The sequence below is a fragment of the Chiloscyllium plagiosum genome, chromosome 1, assembly GCF_004010195.1.
Source record: "Chiloscyllium plagiosum isolate BGI_BamShark_2017 chromosome 1, ASM401019v2, whole genome shotgun sequence".
Taxonomy (NCBI): Eukaryota; Metazoa; Chordata; class Chondrichthyes; order Orectolobiformes; family Hemiscylliidae; genus Chiloscyllium; species Chiloscyllium plagiosum.
In genome coordinates, this window is record NC_057710.1 from 106,048,442 (window position 1) to 106,066,534 (window position 18,093).

General features: G+C 39.5%; 1 long non-coding RNA gene across 2 annotated transcripts in view; it reads right to left on the reverse strand.

Annotated features, from left to right (window-relative positions):
* LOC122551511 overlaps positions 1 to 6,510 on the reverse strand; it is a 67,224-nt gene extending 60,714 nt beyond the window's left edge. For both annotated transcript variants that reach the window (XR_006312122.1, XR_006312121.1), the window contains exons 1-2: positions 6,399 to 6,510; positions 4,500 to 4,625 (exon numbers count right to left, since the gene is read on the reverse strand). This is a non-coding gene — a long non-coding RNA (uncharacterized LOC122551511). The remainder of the gene's footprint in view (positions 1 to 4,499; positions 4,626 to 6,398) is intronic.
* Positions 6,511 to 18,093: the final 11,583 nt, after the last annotated feature.

Here is an 18,093-nt window from a genome sequence, read left to right on the forward strand (position 1 = left end):
TTACTCTTACTAAAGTGAATCACCTCACACTTAGCTACATTGAACTCCATTTGCCACCTTTCTGCCCAGTTCTGCAGCTTATCTATATCCCGCTGTAACCTGCCACATCCTTCCTCACTGTCTACAACTCCTCCGACTTTCGTTATCATCCGCAAACTTGCTCACCCAACCTTCTAACCCCTCCTCCAGGTCATTTATAAAAATGACAAACATCAGTGGTCCCAAAACAGATCCTTGCGGAACGCCACTAGTGACGGCACTCCAAGATGAACCTTTGCCATCAACTACTACCCTCTGTCTTCTCCAGCCAGCCAATTCCTAATCCAAACCTCCAACTCACCCTAAATGCAATACCTCCGTATTTTTTGCAGTAGTCTACCATGGGGAACCTTATCAAACGCCTTACTAAAATCCATATACACCACATCTACGCTTTCCCCTAGTCCACCTCCTTAGTCACCTTCTCAAAGAATTCAAAAAGGTTTGTGAGGCACGACCTGCCCTTCACCAGCATCTGCAGCATCTGCAGTCCTCACTTTCTCCAAGTAAAGTGAAAAGCTTTGTTTGCAAATAGTAGAGGCAGATCATAGTAGGCAAGGACATACAGATCATAGGGTAAATAAAAAATCTGACAGAGTCAGACATACAGGTTACACCATCACAGTACATGCAATAGGCAAGGTCAACATTAACAAGATCAGTGTTATTTAAAGTTAGAGAGTCCATTCACCAGTCTAATAACAGCAGGGAACAAGCTATTCTTGAACCAATTGGTGCATGTGTTCAAGCTTTTGTATCTTCTGCCTGATGGAAGAGATTGTAGGAGGGCATTACTGGGGTGGGAGGGGTCTTTGATGTTGGCAGCCTTTCTGTGTCAATGAGAAGTGTGAATGGAGTCCATGGATGGGAGGTTGGCTCCAGTGATGGTCTGGGCTGTGCACAACATTACTGTAGTTTCTTAAGGTCCTGGGCAGAGCAGTTGCTGTACCAGGCCGTTATGCACAACGACAGTATGCTTTCTGTGCCACATCTGTAGAAGTCGCTGAGGGTCCTTATGGACAGACAATATTTCCTGAGCAGCCTGAGGATGAAGAGGCATTGCTGTGCCTTCTTGAGTAGGCGCATCCACATGAGGAGTCCAGGACAGGTTTTTGGTTATTATCACTCCTAGGTGCTTGATGATAGCACTGGCACTGACTGTCAACTCCTTCATCTCTCACCCCAACAGTGCAGGCCTCACCTCTATCCATTCCTTTCAGAGGACTCTACCAGTGCGAGGGGAACCAGGCTGCCAAGCAGTGGCCCCTCGAGATGTTAACAGAAGACTTATTTGCTGTGGGACTAGCGCTGCTTCAGCCCATATACCTTCTGTGGCTGTGCTGTACATCTCTGTGACTCTGTGCAATAAATCCTGCAATGCCAGCTACCGGATGGTAATAAGAAGCAGAATGTGTGCACAGGTGTCTGCTGTCACCTGTCTAACTTATTTGAACAGCCTCGAAGATTACATTAATTAAAGAGTAGTGATTAGAAAATTCCATCATGGCTTATAAAAGCCTGTAATGAATCAATAGTGACATTTTGTATCACATTGCAATTATTGGTCACTTCTCTAACTATGTGGGAAATATTTGAACATCAAATAAATGATATTCAGCTTGAAGATGACTGATCTGCGTGTTGAGTTAATTAATCTCAGTCTTCAGCAACACAGTCAACATCACCATCACCATGGAGCTATTGGTGATCACAATTCACAGCATGCACTGGCCTTTCGCTGAAATACTTGTATCATATCTGATGACATTTTCTTTCCTGTAATTGCTATCAGACTTACAACTTTTACTTAGTGTATAGTGTGAAGAACGGTCAAAAGCTTTTGCAATCTGTTGCTCACAGGAAACGCAGAAGTAATGGCACATTAATGGTCTTGTTGGCAAATGTGAAAGGTCCGTAATTCACTGGCACCACAGGTTGAGTACATCTTGAAGGTCATTCACGTCAGAGAAAAGAAAACTGAGACACAAGCCACTGGTGTGAAATTCAACAAGATATCTGTGATCGGTTGTTAACTTGGATTTCAATATTTTGTGCTGCGGAAAAGAATCAGCTGTCTAAAAGCAGAAAATATGACAGGTCAAACTAAAACTTCTAAATATTTTCCTTTCACTTCAGCCAGTTTGTCTTCTGCATTATGGTTGGTAGAGCCCTGGACTGAGCTGAAACCATTCCCCATATTTCCTCCCTCATCTCTTCACTTCCCTCTCAGAATCATGGCCTGGTCCCAACTATTCTCTCTTTTCAAACAATAAGGTTCCATATTTCACAAAATATCTTCCACCGTCTATACCAAATTGAACACAATTCTACTATTGGACACATCTTCCCCTTGCTGAAAGTTTTGTGATTCCACAGGAATTGTTACATTCAGGATATTCTAGTTCACTATTCCCCTCTTACCTGCTCCCCTTCCATTGTCAGCTCCCCAGACAAGTGTCGGCCCTTTCAGCATTTCCCTTCCCACTGTCCAAAGATCCAAAAACTGCTTCTCTGTTAAAGAGAGAAGTTACATTTGTATCTCAGATACAAACATTTAATGCACGGAAGGAGACCATTCAGCCACATGTCTGCCACTGTACTCTACTTGCCTCTTACATGATAGATTCCAAGACTTCCGGATAAATAAATGCAGTTCGCTGATCACTTTACTGAACAGTTCTATCATGTTCACTGCTGTATCCTTAAACCAGATGCCCCTCATAATTGTAGATTCTCCATCCTCCTCACACTCTAACCTCTTTAACTTTGCACCTCTACACTATTTGAGGGAATCTCAACTAAAGTTCAAGAAATGGCACCTCGGTTTTCTATCTGACACTCTACAGTTCTTTAAACACAACATTGCCACTAGTAATTCCATACCATAACTAAACTTCCTAAGAAGTATGATCCATTTATTCTAAAGGTTGAGGCCAGGATGTTGGTTAGAGTTTGAGTTGGGCTCTTCCAGTCAGAAACTACTTGTGGTATGTGTTGCACTCTTGATGTCAGACTGTGGCCTCTGTTTCCTTCTTTCATCAGATTGCCATACCACTGGAGCCTTCTCTGCGCCCCACATTTTCATACAGATACTTCTCTTTGTGCTGATCCTTGGTTAACCATACATTCATCCTCTGTGCCATTTATATATCTTTTATTCCTTAGATTTCACTCATTCTGCCACCTTCTGTAATATCAGTATCTGCTCGATGCATGCCACCTGTTTGCCAGCTCAGCAGCTTTAAATTTGATAGCCATACCCAAGATCGCGAAGGGCTTTGGGAGTGACAATGGGGAGGAACTATTTCCAATGCCAAAGAGAAATATGATGCAGAAAATTGTTGTGGTCTGGAATGCATTAGCCAAGAAAATGATAGAAGCAAATTCAACAGTAACTTCCAAAGATGAATTAGATGTATTTAAGGGCAATGGACAGAGAGCAGTGGAATGAAAATCATTAGACAGCTCAATGGGCTGGCAAAGCAAGGTAGATCAGATAGCCTCCTGCTGTGCTATACCAAGAAAAAGGGACTTTATCTAAATCATTTGTAATGAATTAGTTGATTAATAGTGGTAATCGAAATAAATAGTTTGAATCCAATAACCATTACAGGGATACTAGTGCATGATGAACCAAATGTTGCAGGGTTCTTGAAGTTTTGAAATGACAGACAACAATAAAGCAGTGTTCTGATAAAGAGTTATCGGACCTGAAATGTTAACTCGGCTTTCTCCTCACAGATGCTCTCAGACCTGCTGAGTTTCTCCAATAATTTCTGTTTTAGTTTGTTTCAGATCTCCAGCATCTGCAGTTTTTGTTTTATCATAGTAATGTGATTGGTTAGCCTTTTAATACAGAATAACATATGGACTTTGATGGGGAAGATTAGGATTAAGGAGATCAGGAAATACATCATTATTGGTGTAACAACAAAGAACAGGAATCAGAAAATACATGTAACAGTAGCTATGCTGTTGGGCAAGAGTATTGTCATGGAAATAAAAAGGGCTTCTAACAAGGATAATGTAATAATTACATGGGACAATAGCCTTCATGTATATAAACTGGACTAATCACATTTGTAATCATTTGGAGAACAAGTTCTTACGAGTACATTTGAGATTATTTTCTAAAGTAATACATAGTGAAGTAATACATAGAGGCAATTTTGGATCTTGTTTGGTGCAATGAGAAAGAATGAATCAGTACTTTTTTAGTAAGGCAACTTCTGGAAAAGCGTGACCATAATATGGTCGATTTTGGGGACATAGTAGCTTTGTGGTAATAACACAGGACAAGTAGTCTTGAGGCCTGGACTGGTGCACTAGTGACAAAGATGCTGGTTGAATTTAAATTCAATGAAGGCTTGAATTTAATAGCAATCATGACATTTACATCAATGGTAAAAACTCATCATGTTCACCAATGTCCTTTAAGGAAGGAAGTCTTCAATTCTTACCTGAACCAGTCTACGTGCAACTCCACAACAGTATGATTGACTCCAAAAGTCTTGCAAGCCAGTTAGTCCAAAGGCACTAAGTTGGCTTGCCAACAAAGTCTGGTCATGTCAGCAATGCCCAAGTTCCTGAAAGATTAAAGAAAACAAATTCATACTCAGTTTGAGAATGGTACATGTAACTGCAAAACTGGAATATCGCAACTAAATAATATCAATTATATAAGTATTGGGATAAGTTAGTCAAGATAAATCAATAAATTAGGGTAAAAGATAAGATGATCGATGAGCAATAGCAAACATTTAAAAAATAGTTCATAATTTTCAATGAGAAATTTAAACTTGTTAGGAAAATAAATCTGTTCTTGACTAGCTAAAGAGATTTAGGATAGTATTAGATTAAAAGAAGAAGCTTAAAATAATGTCAAGAGTAATTGTCAGTATAAGGATTGGTGATGGTTTAGATACCAGCAAACAATGGCCAAAAATTGATAAAGCATGTGAAATAGAATATCAAATTAAATGAGCTAGAAATATCAAAATCAAAGCGTAAGAACTTCCAGTATCTAAAACAAAAGTGTGGCCAAGTGGCCAATGACCTAAGCAACTAGGCCCAATATAAAATTGGACACTCTAAATAAAACACAGCATCTGCAAGCAAGGCCTGATGGAATGCAAAGGCCAACGTTTCCACAGTTGAAAGCCAATGGACATCAACCTTGCCCTGTCTTAGATTGTGAAGAGCGATGCTTGACATAAACAATGGAAGAGTCATTATGACCCAAAACACATTAAGAGGACACAAGAAAGACTTCAGTTATAATTGAAGAGGCTTCTCTTAGGTTGAAACAAAGATGCTCCAGAACACTCATACCAGATTTTGAGCATAGTTTCCATTAAACCTGATTTGATTGAATATCCATATGTTTTAAAGTGGATTTATACATCATGTATAAATTTGAAAGAAGGACAGTCATGTTATAACTATCTTTCATGTTCCACAATATAGTATTCATTCCTATAATGTAATTTAAAATTGATGTAGTGGGTGTGTGAGAGGATGTGAGCACTGGGATTGGAAATATGTTTTATGTTTTATTGTTTTAAAACAATAATGACATAGTGCTGGTGCACATATGCAGGTCTCCTACCAGCCCACCTATGCACCTGTAGTCCTCCACTCTCATTTCAGGCTCACCTTTCCTGACTTCTAATGTAGTGACACTCCACTCTCATGCCAGACTGAAAACACCTAGGCACCCATTTTAAAAAGTCAGATTTGCAGAGTCAAGGATTCTCGCTGAACTGTGCACTCAGCGTTTCCCTGTCTAACATATCACGATAAGTATTCGGTGAAGTCTGACGGATCTCTCCAAAGTCTCTAATTCGAGCTCAGATGCAATGACTCATGCTAAGGAGCCAGGGGAGCAGGGGAATTCCTAATTATAAGTTGAAAATTTCCAGGCAACTTCTACAGACGTCAGTGTGCCTGTATTTCTGGAAGGTCCTGACTGACACCTTTGGCCATGTTTTTAGTTTCTATTGAACGAGAGACCAGAAGATTTAGGGTATTATCTCTTAGACAAGAAAACTGTGTTTTTTAATTTCTCAAGCTTCTGATTCGACTCATGTCTTATTTGCCTATGATAACAACAAATTAAAATCACACCAAATACTGAATAACAGAGAAGGTCCGATGGACCAAAAGACTTACTCCTGTTCCGTGTTTCTATCAATATTGCTTTGAGTCTTTGCTGTATAAATACTTTTCTTAAACAGTAATGGACCATATAAAATATCAAAAAAGTTCCTTGGACAGTATTTATTGAACATTGTTAAATCTTTTTGTAGTGAAAATAAACAAATAATTCACAATTTTGGTTTTAACATTGTTAAAATTACCTTATGAAACTTTGCTCCAAAAACATAAAAGATTTTCTTTTCAACTTGCCAAATCCAACTTCATGATTCCATTATGGCAGATTTTCCTTCAAGACTCTAAGTTGGTCTTCATGATTTAAGTAACGCCTGGCTGATAGATCCCTTAAAAATTCATGAATTTGAATAATTGTGTTAAATACAAGCACACATGAAGAAATGACACAGCATTTTGTATTTTAAATGAATGGCTTGGCTTCTTTTGTTTCATAACCAACTAACTGATTGACACAACAATGTATCATGTTATCTAGGCTATAATTTCCAAAGTGACTATGAATCTCAGTCTCCTTTATGCTATGGAAGAATTCAAAAGCCAATAGTAAGCAAATACTGGATGAAAATGCTATTAGTTTCTCACAGCAGTTTCTTACACAAATGCCCTTATGTACCTCCACTCCTCATAACCTCTTAAAAGAACTATAAGAAGTGTATGATCCCAGCTGATGGTAATATTCGACAGGTCAGATCCTAGAGTGAAACTTCATTCTAGTTCTTGCTGTTTGTTTAGCCAACATGGTCAGTCACTGAACATATTAACAAAATGTGGCCAATATACATATAACAAAAGAACATCGAAGTTCATTATACATAAAAGAAATAAAATGCAAATTATTTTACACTATGTTTGAACTGTTTGAAAGGGTCTTATTACAAATATTAGAAATAACCCTTTTACCCTTGACAATAACCTTACAAATACTCAAAATTGAGTGATAGATTATTCTGTTTTCACTTTCCTGTTCAATTAGCATGGCTGGACCTGCTTTCCTTCCAGCAAACTTCTGTAATGATTCGATATTATTGTCTTTTGTTAATGTCTCCTCATGAGACCCTCAAATGAGGCAATGGTCTAGTGGTATTATCACTACATTACTCATACAGGGAGCCAGGCAATATTCTGTCATGAGATGATGAAATTTGGATCCAATACAAATCTGGAATTAAGAGGCTCACGATGACGATGAAACCATTGATTGTCAGGAAGAAAATGTATGGTTCACTAATGATCTAGAGGGAAGGAAATCTGCTGTACTGACCTAGTCTAGCCTACATGTTACTTGAAGCCCATAGCAATTTTGTTGACTTTTAATTGCCCTCTGGGAAATCAAGAATGGGTAGTAAATGCTGAATTAATCAATAATGCCAACATCCTGTAAATTAATTGAAAAACAACACTTGGAGCTCTCTTACTCTTTACCAGATTTTCCTTCACTCATCCATTCAACAAACCTGCAGGATGTCATTGTCTCCAACAACTCAAAGCCTTCTGTTCTTTCTTACCAATTTCTGAGCCACTTAGGCTTCTTTTCATCTGCCCTAACCACTGTGGACACTGTTAAACTGCACAACCACTGGGCCAAGTCTATTCTCTCTGATTCTGGATTATGGTGCTGGAAGAGCACAGCAGTTCAGGCAGCATCCATGGAGCAACGAAATCAACGTTTCCTTAAGCCCGAAACGTCGATTTCGCTGCTCCTTAGATGCTGCCTGAACTGCTGTGCTCTTCCAGCACCACTAATCCAGAATCTGGTTTCCAGCATCTGCAGTCATTGTTTTTGCCTCTATTCTCTCTGAGTCCCCCACTTTTCTCTCAGCAAGAAATCAGCACTCTCACTGAACTTTTGAATGGTTCTCTCTTTCTGAAAAGAAACTTGTATCTATCTCTACCTCCCAGTCTTAGAGGACATTTTGTTTTTCTTCTCTTCCACCCTTGTTTTCTAAAGCACTGAGCTCTTCACCTGAAATGTTCATTTTTTTAAAAGAATCTTTTAAATGCATGTAAAACTAATTTCAAGTAACTTTTCACCATTCACAGAACTCAAAAATGAAGCAAAAACTGTGTCTTAACCCACACAAATCAAATATATAAATCAAACTTAAAGCTACATATGGTTCTGTCTACTTTCTAACCAGCTTCAAAATGATAAATAATATATCATGAACGTTCATCATATCCTTCCACAGCAGAAAAATGAAAAGGTTTAAAGTAAGAGGTATTTAATTTTCTGATCACAATTTCCTCTTATCATAAAACGTATTTACTTATACAGATTTCACTTTAGTAGTAACACATAAGGGCTTTTCATCATAATCATTTTCTATACAAGTCGATTTTGTTCATGATATTTGGTTTCTTGCTTATTGTCTCTTCCTTTCCTGCAGTGTAACTGATTTAAATTGTAAGATTGAAGCACCAAACTCCTATGCAATTTTCTCAATTTCTTGTTATGAAACCTTGATAAAAGAGATTATAATCCTTACAAATAAATGTCCTTGTAGAGTTTTCAAATATGTAGACTTTCAATTATAGATCTATTCCAAACTCAAAGTCTCCTCTCTCACCATTGAATATTTCTGTTGACTTACATTTAGTTTGTAAAAAAAATGACTGACTGTTCAATCTCCATCTCATTTTTATGCAATAGATCTGCACCAACACTGATGTCAGTGGATTCAACAACCAGTTTATGTGGCTTTGTATAATTTTGTGCTGTTAAAATCAATATTGTAGTAGGAGCAGCATCCAATATATTAAAAGCAATCTGACATCCCATTGTCCATTCAAATTTCTTGCATTTCTTTTAAAAAAACCTTGTCGAAGGAGCCATTGTAGTCCTGAAATTTCGAATGAACTTCTAATCAGTATACTCATACTGATAAACATAAAATTTTGTGATTCACCTCAGTCACAGGAAGATACAAGAAAAACATTAATTTTGCTTTTCATTGTGCTAGTAGTCTTGTCCCACAGTGTGGACCAAATAAGTCAACTTCCTTTGACAAATTCATTTTTAGCCAAACTTATGATAAAATTGACTGTTTGTAATTGATAAAACCATTTGTTCAAGTGTTGAAAATATTCCTCACAATTTTGAGTGACATTCTTTACTGACTTTGTTGGTTAATCATTGAAAAACACTGGTGAACTTTTCATTCCAGGTTGCAGAAAAAAAGTCTTTGGGGATGCAAAAGCTTTTTCCTTTGGCTCTACCAGTCAATGGAATTTGCTGATATCCTTTCATAAATCAATTTTTTAATGAACTACACTTGTCCAATCTTCTCAATACAGTCCTCCAATCATGGAATTGGTAAATCAATCCACTTTTGTCACTACATTGACTTCACTTGGCAGCTTAGGGACACCAAAACGTTTACACTTCTGCCAGATCATTTGTTGCATAGGGACAAAGATTTATCTTTTTCATTGACATAGGAGGCATTTCTGGCATTTAGCTTCATTTTTCCTAAAGTCTGAGGCTTTCTGCAGTCAAGGAATCAGTTGCTTATGAGACATAATCAATGCTTGACCATAACAATGTCTGAAGAGGCTATTTATCTCTTGAATAGAAGCAACTGAGTCAGGTATGATAGTGACAGAGAGACTAACGGAGAGACTTTAAGATTGTACGTTATCATTTATATATTGAAGCAGATGATTGTTTGCGATAAAGTGCCATCCATATCACCAAAATGCCCTCAGTTGGGTTTTTCTTCCTCCCTTTCACCATATCTATATGCAATTCCAATGACCACAGTTAGGATGGAGGGAGCCTCCATTGATCAGCCCGGCTGATGGTCCTTAAATATGTTTGGACTTAAATGGCCCAGATGTTGTATTAATAAGTGAGCAGCATAGTGCGGCACAATGAAGCTCAGATTGTTTCCCATGCAGATCTCTGTATCTTCATGTGAGCAGCCACTCTCTAATTTGGCTAACTCTCGCACGTTTTGTTCATATGAGGTGAGGAGACTACTGTCCACCATCTTGCCACAAAACTTTGCCCTTTCCATCTGGGTGTGGGGCATAGTTTTCTGCAAGAGACCAAAGGAAGGATTGCGTATTATCGAAGTGGATGAGCGAGGTATTAGTGGTGGTGCAAGGACAGGAGTGGTGGTGAGGAGTCTCCTGTAAGTGAGGAGAGAGTACAGAGAGCAGGAAGGGCTAGTCATTTATGAGGATTAGGAGGGTGAGCTTCATTGAATGAACATGATGGTTCTATGTGACAGGGGCTTTGGAAAGAGATGTGTGCAACGGCAGTGTTAGAATGAGTGTTGGTGACCCTGTGAGTGGGAGGTAGCAGAGAGAAAATAGTAGCACTTACTGTGGCAGAGCATTGAAGCTCATTCACCAGTTTTCAGCACAACTGTGCATTGCTTTTGACATGGCATTGCAGTGGCCTGGGTCACTATCTCCAACCAGGCTGATGGGGCAGTGTTGCCATGCTTTGTTGATCCTCAGTGTGAAGGATGTCCCTCCTTTTAACCACCCTGCCCATGATCACCTTCAGCTTCGTGTTGACAAAGCAAGGAATGAATTTGCTGTTAGGCACATCCCCCAGTCAAGATAGTCTAACAGCTCTCTGTCATTTGCAGTTCCTGGCTCGCAGTACCTAAACTGTTACAGAGCCAGGTTTTAAAAATGGCACCAGTGCTGTGAACATTACAAAGGCCCAGCACAACGCGCTCTTTCACCTCTCCTGTATAATTATTGAGCTATACAGCGAATAATTATTTAAGGAAAGTCAAAATGGGCCATGGCAGAAAGTCAAAATGGGCCACTATGAATCTCACCTAAAAAAAACACTTTGCCAAAACTGGGAAAATTCAGCTCAAGGTTTTCAATAAGAATACTTTAGAAAATTATGGCAGAATAAAAATGAGGTAAGATTTATTTTGGACACTGTGGGTGTTTTACTGCAGACTGTTGATTTAGAGATGTCTAACAATGTTGTATTATCCCACAGTTCATTGAATGTAGTCTACTTTCCACCTCACAGCTGAATATTTTTAGATACTCTTGCAAAACTGATATTGGATATTTTGAAATATGCTCATTGTAACAATTCTATATCAGCACAGCACAGCTCTCTATACAATCATAAAGGAATGATACTTTCTATTGATTGTTGTATGGATTTATGATAAAAAATAAAGTCAGAAACCAAATTCATATTTTTTAATACTAAGAGATAAAAAAGTCTTAACATTTTATACTTTCAGATTTTTTTGCTTATCAAGAGTAAGGACGTCTGTAAGCGAGATAAAGAAAATAACTGATACACAATGACAGCACGCAATGCTTCCAGCTAGTCTATTGCATGGGTTCCATGCAGATTGCAACTTCTTGCACTCTATTTTAAAAATATGTCCTCAACCCAACCTAAGAAAGGCCCTCCTTGCTGTGCAAGTTTGACATTTTCCTTTCAGGAACCATCCAACCTTATCTCCATTCATATTGGGATTGCCAATTTGTGGCAGTTTTTTTTGTGAGTCCATGTTTTCTAGGACCTACATAAACTTATTTCACACAGGGGCCTTGTAGCAAACACAGAAAAGGGACATTGGTTTGGATTCAAAATTAACTCTTAGAGTGGAAAGTACAATATGTTAACCTATTTCTTTCTGCTGGTATTTTTCAACTTTCTGCCGTATTTGCTGGGTATCTGTGCATGGGAAAATAATATTGAAGAAATATATACAGAGGAACCTCGGGCGGCACGGTAGCACAGTGGTTAGCACTGCTGCTTCACAGCGCCAGAGACCCGGGTTCAATTCCCGCCTCAGGCGACTCTCTGTGTGGAGTTTGCACATTCTCCCCGTGTCTGCATGGGTTTCCTCCGGGTGCTCCGGTTTCCTCCCACAATCCAAAAATGTGCAGGGGTTAGGTGAATTGGCCATGCTAAATTGCCCGTAGTGTTAGGTGAAGGGGTAAATGTAGGAGAATGGGTCTGGGTGGGTTACGCTTCGGCGGGTCGGTGTGGACTTGTTGGGCCGAAGGGCCTGTTTCCACACTGTAAGTAATCTAATCTAATCTAAACCTCGATTATCCGAATGAGATGGGCTGACACTATTTAGTTTGGATAATTGATTATTTGGTTAATTGATTGCCTCTGGGGCTCGGAGTTTTTTTTGTGAAACCTGCTCCCCATTCAGGAGATTAGGCAGCAGCACACCGCGCACAAGCCCCCACCACCCACCGTCTGACCCCTGGCCGACCTGCCCCCTCCCCACCCACCATGCACTGTGTTTCGTTAAGTTGATAATGCCATTTTTAATCTATTAACAAATACATTGACTTGGACCCCAATTACCACCACAGAGAAAAAGAGCAGGAAATGACATCACCATAGGAAATAACAGAACCACAAGAAATGGCATCACCAACCCAAGGAAACCCAAACATATAAATAGCAAGTAGGAAATATCAGCAGTGCTTCATCCAGGAGCTCACTGAAGATGTTACCTAGTTATGGTGACGAAATGTCTGAAAATGAACCTTTCAGCTCAGCAAGCAAACCTACATCCTAGCATTGGGCAGTTGAGAGATTTGATATTTTAGGTTGTCCAGATCCTCAGAGTGATCTCTTGACATGCTAGTGATTCTAATCACAATTTAAAATCCCGAGAGTCAATCTGAGATGAAAAGCAGTCCTACTAACCAAAACCACACTAATGACAATAGTAGGTCCACAATGGTTAACTGCTGTCAAATACTTCCTACCTGTGGGTTCCTGTTATTGTAGCAAACTAAGTGATATTACATTTTGGCAGTGACAGAAAATGGGCAAATCAACTGCTTATTGTACACTCCACTTAATTTTCATTTTCATTTCTAGAGAAACATTGAGTGGGCAGTATAATAGACAGTGATTCCATAATTGGCTATTTTCCAGAATAGCAAAAAGTTAACCTCAATCAGATATTTCCTTCCTTTACTCATGCATGCTTTCTCTTGACATTTAAGTACTTTAACGCCACAATCATTTATGACATTGCTAACCAGTAGAGTACAACAAAGTTAATATTACAAAATTAGATTTGTGTAAAATATACAATTGTGTACTCAGCCATGATAAATTATTCTGTATTCTGTGGGCGGCACGGTGGCACAGTGGTTAGCACTGCTGCCTCACAGCGCCAGAGACCCGGGTTCAATTCCCGCCTCAGGATTTCAACATTACATTTCTTAGTTTAAAAAGTCAAGGTTTATACAGAATTGTAAATAAATGTGTTAACGTATGTTAGCTAAATAATTCAGGAAATGGTGACCTAGCCTCCAACTTGCCTAATTGATAAGATATAGACATGTTAAATATAGAGTTGAAAAGTGTGGTGCTGGAAAAGCACATCAGGTCAAGCAGCATTTGAGGAGCAGGTGATTCAACATTTTGGGCATAAGCTGTTCATCAGGACATTCCTGATGAAGGGCTTATCTGCACAAAACGTCAGTTCTCCTGCTCCTCGGATGTTGATTGATCTGCTGTGCTTTTTCCAGCGCCATACTTTTCAACTCTGACTCTCCAGAATCTGAAGTCTTCACTTTCTCCCATGTTAAATATAGAGTAGGTTACTCTGTAACCAGCTCAGTTTTGTTTCTGTTCACTATTCCCAACAGCAGTATAAAAATATTCTCAATGTATTGCAAAGGTAGGAATTTGATTTTGAGAGTAATTTAGAGGAAAGTTATTTTCAAATTAACCTAAATTTACATATCTATTGAACATTAATTAACATAATTTATCAATTTTTATTACTAACAGCAATCAAACTACACATTATATCTGTCTTAAAAATAGCACTTTGCATCCATACGTGGAAGGTTGTATAGAAGTTGTATTAAAAAATTTGCATATGCTAATTACACATGATTGACATAATTAATTGACTTGTCAATATCTTTAAAAGATTGCTATGTTTTGTAAGATATAATTAATTTAATTAGAAAAGTGTTCAATAATATTCCTAACTTCTACAAATGAACAGTATTCTTTATGATTTCATCATCTGTTCTTACATACTTTTAAACTAGTGGATGGTATTATTTAATGTATTAATTGCAAATATGAAAATATGTATGCACAGTTAAGATTATTATGAGAATATTGTACGTCCTTACAAGACACAGGATTTTGAGTGCTTGAATAATAGCAGTTAGAATTTCCATATTTTTTCTGGGAATCTCCCATCCACAGCCTCTGAACGCATAGTGTGGAAATCCCACACTGCCCCATTCTACCTCCTACCAAAATTCATAAAACCTGACTGCTGTGGTCAAAATTAAAGAAATAGTTAAATAGAGGTGGGGTAAAGGGTGCGACCTTGGCCTGTGTTCCAATATCACTTTCCTATTGATAAAAACATGATAGGCACTTTAATAGTTTCAACAATTAATGATTCCAAAGAAAAAAGCATAAAACAGAATGCTACTTTAGGGTTGATTTATGGTGAATTTATGTCAGAGAATTTATCACTCATACACAACTGGATATCTACAACAAAAGTGCACAAGTAGCAACTTTTTGGTTGATATAGCATCAGAGAGTATGGACTGTAGGTCATAATTCTGAGTAATGCCACTACTGTCATAGATTAATTACGTGTAAGAAATGACAGGAATGGCAAGTGTTCAACGATTGGGAAGGCAAATGGATTCAGGTATAAATCAGTTATCCCACTTTGCAAGCTATGTATATTTTTCCATTCATAATGCAGCTCGCTTGTTTATATCCTCCAGGCACAATACTTCAACCAAGTAGAACTACTGACAAAACCTTGTAGCATCATGAGAATTGTGGTTTTCAAAGCTTGCAGCATTTACACTGTCTGTCAAGAAGTTTTTGTCAATCATTTTATGACCAACTGTCTTCGGGATCAAGTTAGGATAATGTAATTTGTGCCTTGAATCAGTATTGAGTTGGCCACATAACATTGTAATGCACAGCACCAGATGCTCACACTAGGCTGAATTTTCCCAGGTCAATGGTGGCAGGGTTGGAGTTGGAGGATTCTGAGGAATAGAGGAGAGCTGCATTCAGAGAGGTGTCTAATGCATTACTGCCACATGAGACATTCACCATGGCTGAGCTGTGATAAGGACTGGCTACCCATCAATGGCAGCCAGCAGCCAACGTGGCTAAAGCTCCAATTAGGAGCAAATTTTAACATTTCTGGCATTATGTCAAATGAAACAGCTCCCCCCCGCACCCCCCCAAAAAAAACATGCAGAAACAACTATCTGACTGGAAGTGGCCTCCTTACAGAAGGCCCTGGAGCTGGATCCTTTATCTATCAAAGAGTGGTCTTCCCTCCTAAAAGGCAATGCCCACAGTCTATACAAGCCCACAGCTCTTGATTGTAAACAGATCCTCCAGAGTGGTTTCCCCTCAATTCTGAGGTACCCAATAGCTTTCAACCATTATCGTTTTATATTTTATTCATGTTTCTGACAGCATCTCCACATGGAGGTTCCTCATTGTTCCAGTGGTACTCAGGTCTTCTGATGGGGCAACTGAGGCTCTTGAACTGTCAACACATTGATTGGGCATTGGGAGTCAGCCTGCAATCTTCATAAGGACAGTGAGTAAAGAGGTGGATAATTAAGAGGCCTTGTCCTTAGTTTAATGATTATTCTGTCTTTGGAAATATGCTATTTTTGTTAGTTCCATTTGACATTTTCATGACATTTACTGAACCTTCTCTTAACATTTAAAGGGAGCAATATCAGCTTTTACAGTCTCTCCACATAAGTTGCTTACACCTGGTACCATTCTACCCCAAACACTACATAAGCTAAAATTGGAGAAAGGAGAGCTATCAGAATGGCTCCATTTATCAATGGGATATATCTGAGGATGCAGAGAGAGTTGCTTGGTTGAAGATCTTCAATAATGTTGAAAGGAGACACGTTGCTGAAACTTTTCAACTTTCAAGCATCAGGACAACTTCAAGAATACCAAATTTCAAACAACATAACAGTTTAAATTACAGGAGGAAAGGGAGTTGATTGATTGACAAGTTAGCGTCAGTCTACAAATGAACAAGTGAACTGTATTATGAATGGAAAAAAAAGTGCAAAGTGGGATTGCAGGCAAGTTAATGATCAGCCCTCAGTAAAGACCTGACCTTTATCCCATTATGCTCCCGGATCCATGAGGTCAACAAACATTGTGACATCGAACATTTCTTCCACCAACTCAGTGCTTACTTTTTCCATCATGACTCCACTCGCCTTCCGAGGACCCCTTCTCCCACCTCCAACATACCCCATCAACCTGTACACCCCGTGCTGATCTGTTACTCGCTCTCAATCTCTTCATTTCCAACTGCTGTCATTATATAGACCAATTCAACCTGTCCATGCCCTCATGCACTCTAACCTCTCACCCTTGCAATGCACATCCCTCCATTCCCTCCGCTCCAATCCCAACCTCACCATCAAGCCAGCAGACAAGGCTGGGGGGGGGGGTGCACTGTGATAATTTAGCGCAATCACTTCTATACTGCTAAAGCCAGATGACAACTCACAGACACCTCCTCCTACAGCACCCTTGACCAATAGCTAACCTCCCACCACCAAACAACCTCATCACCTCTGGAGATTTCCCATCCACAGCCTCCAGCCTCATCATCTGGGAACCCCACATCGCCTGATCCTACCTCCTGTCCAAAAATCACACACCTGACTGGCCCATTCTCAGCCTACTCCTGCACTGCCAAACTTATCTCTGCAAGATTCCTGATGAAGGGCTTATGCACAAAATGTCGATTCTCCTGCTCATTGGATGCTGCCTGACTGGCTGCGCTTTCGCAGCACCACACTCTTCAACTCTGATCTCTTGCATGTGCAGCCCTCACTTTCTCCAAGTTAGCTGAGATTGTTCAAAGCATTGCCTAATCAATCCTCATTGTTACTTCTTCAAAAAACTCAATCAAGTTTGTGAGGCATGATTTCCCTCACACAAAGCCATGCTGACTATCCCTAATCAGTCCTTGCCTTTCCAAATACATATAAATTCTGTCCCTTAGGATTCATAGAACTCAAGAGAAAAGACCTTGTCTATTTACCCTATCCATGCCCTTCATGATTTTATAAACTTCTACAAGGTCACCCCTCAGCCTCCATTGCTCCAGAAAAAACAGCCCCGGTCTATTCAGCCTCTCCCTATAGCTCAAATCCACCAACTCCGACAACATCCTTGTAAATCTTTTCTGAACACTTTCAAGTTTCACAACATCAGCATGGTGGCTCAGTGATTTATACTGCTGCCTCACAGCACCAGGGACCCAGGTTCGAATCCAGCCTCAGGCAACTGTCTATATGGAGTTTCCATGTTTTCCCCGTGTCCGCGTGGGCTTCCTTTGGGTGCTCTGGTTTCCTCCCACAATCCAAAGATGTGCAGGTCAGGTGAACTGGCCATGCAAAATTGCCCATCTTGTTCAGGGATGTGTAGGTTACAGGGGTAAATATAGGATAATAGGGTAGGGCAATGGTTCTGGGAGAGTTATTCTTCGGAGGATTGGTGTGGGCCAAAGGGCCTGTTTCCACCATGTAGGGATTCTGTGGAACACATCCTTCTGATGAGAAGGAGACCAGAATTACACACAATATTCCTAAAGTGGCCTAACCAATGTCCTGTGCAGCCGCAACATGACCTCCCAACTCCTGTACTCAATGTTCTGACAAATAAAGGAAATCATTCCAAACACCTTCTTCACTATCCTACCTACCTGCGACTCTAATTTCAAGGAGCTATGAACGTGCATTTCAACGTCTCTTTGCTCCGCAACACATTAAATTCCATTTGTTACTTGTCAGCCCATTTGCCCATCTGATCAAGATCCCATTGTAATCTGACGTAACCTTCTTCATTTGCAA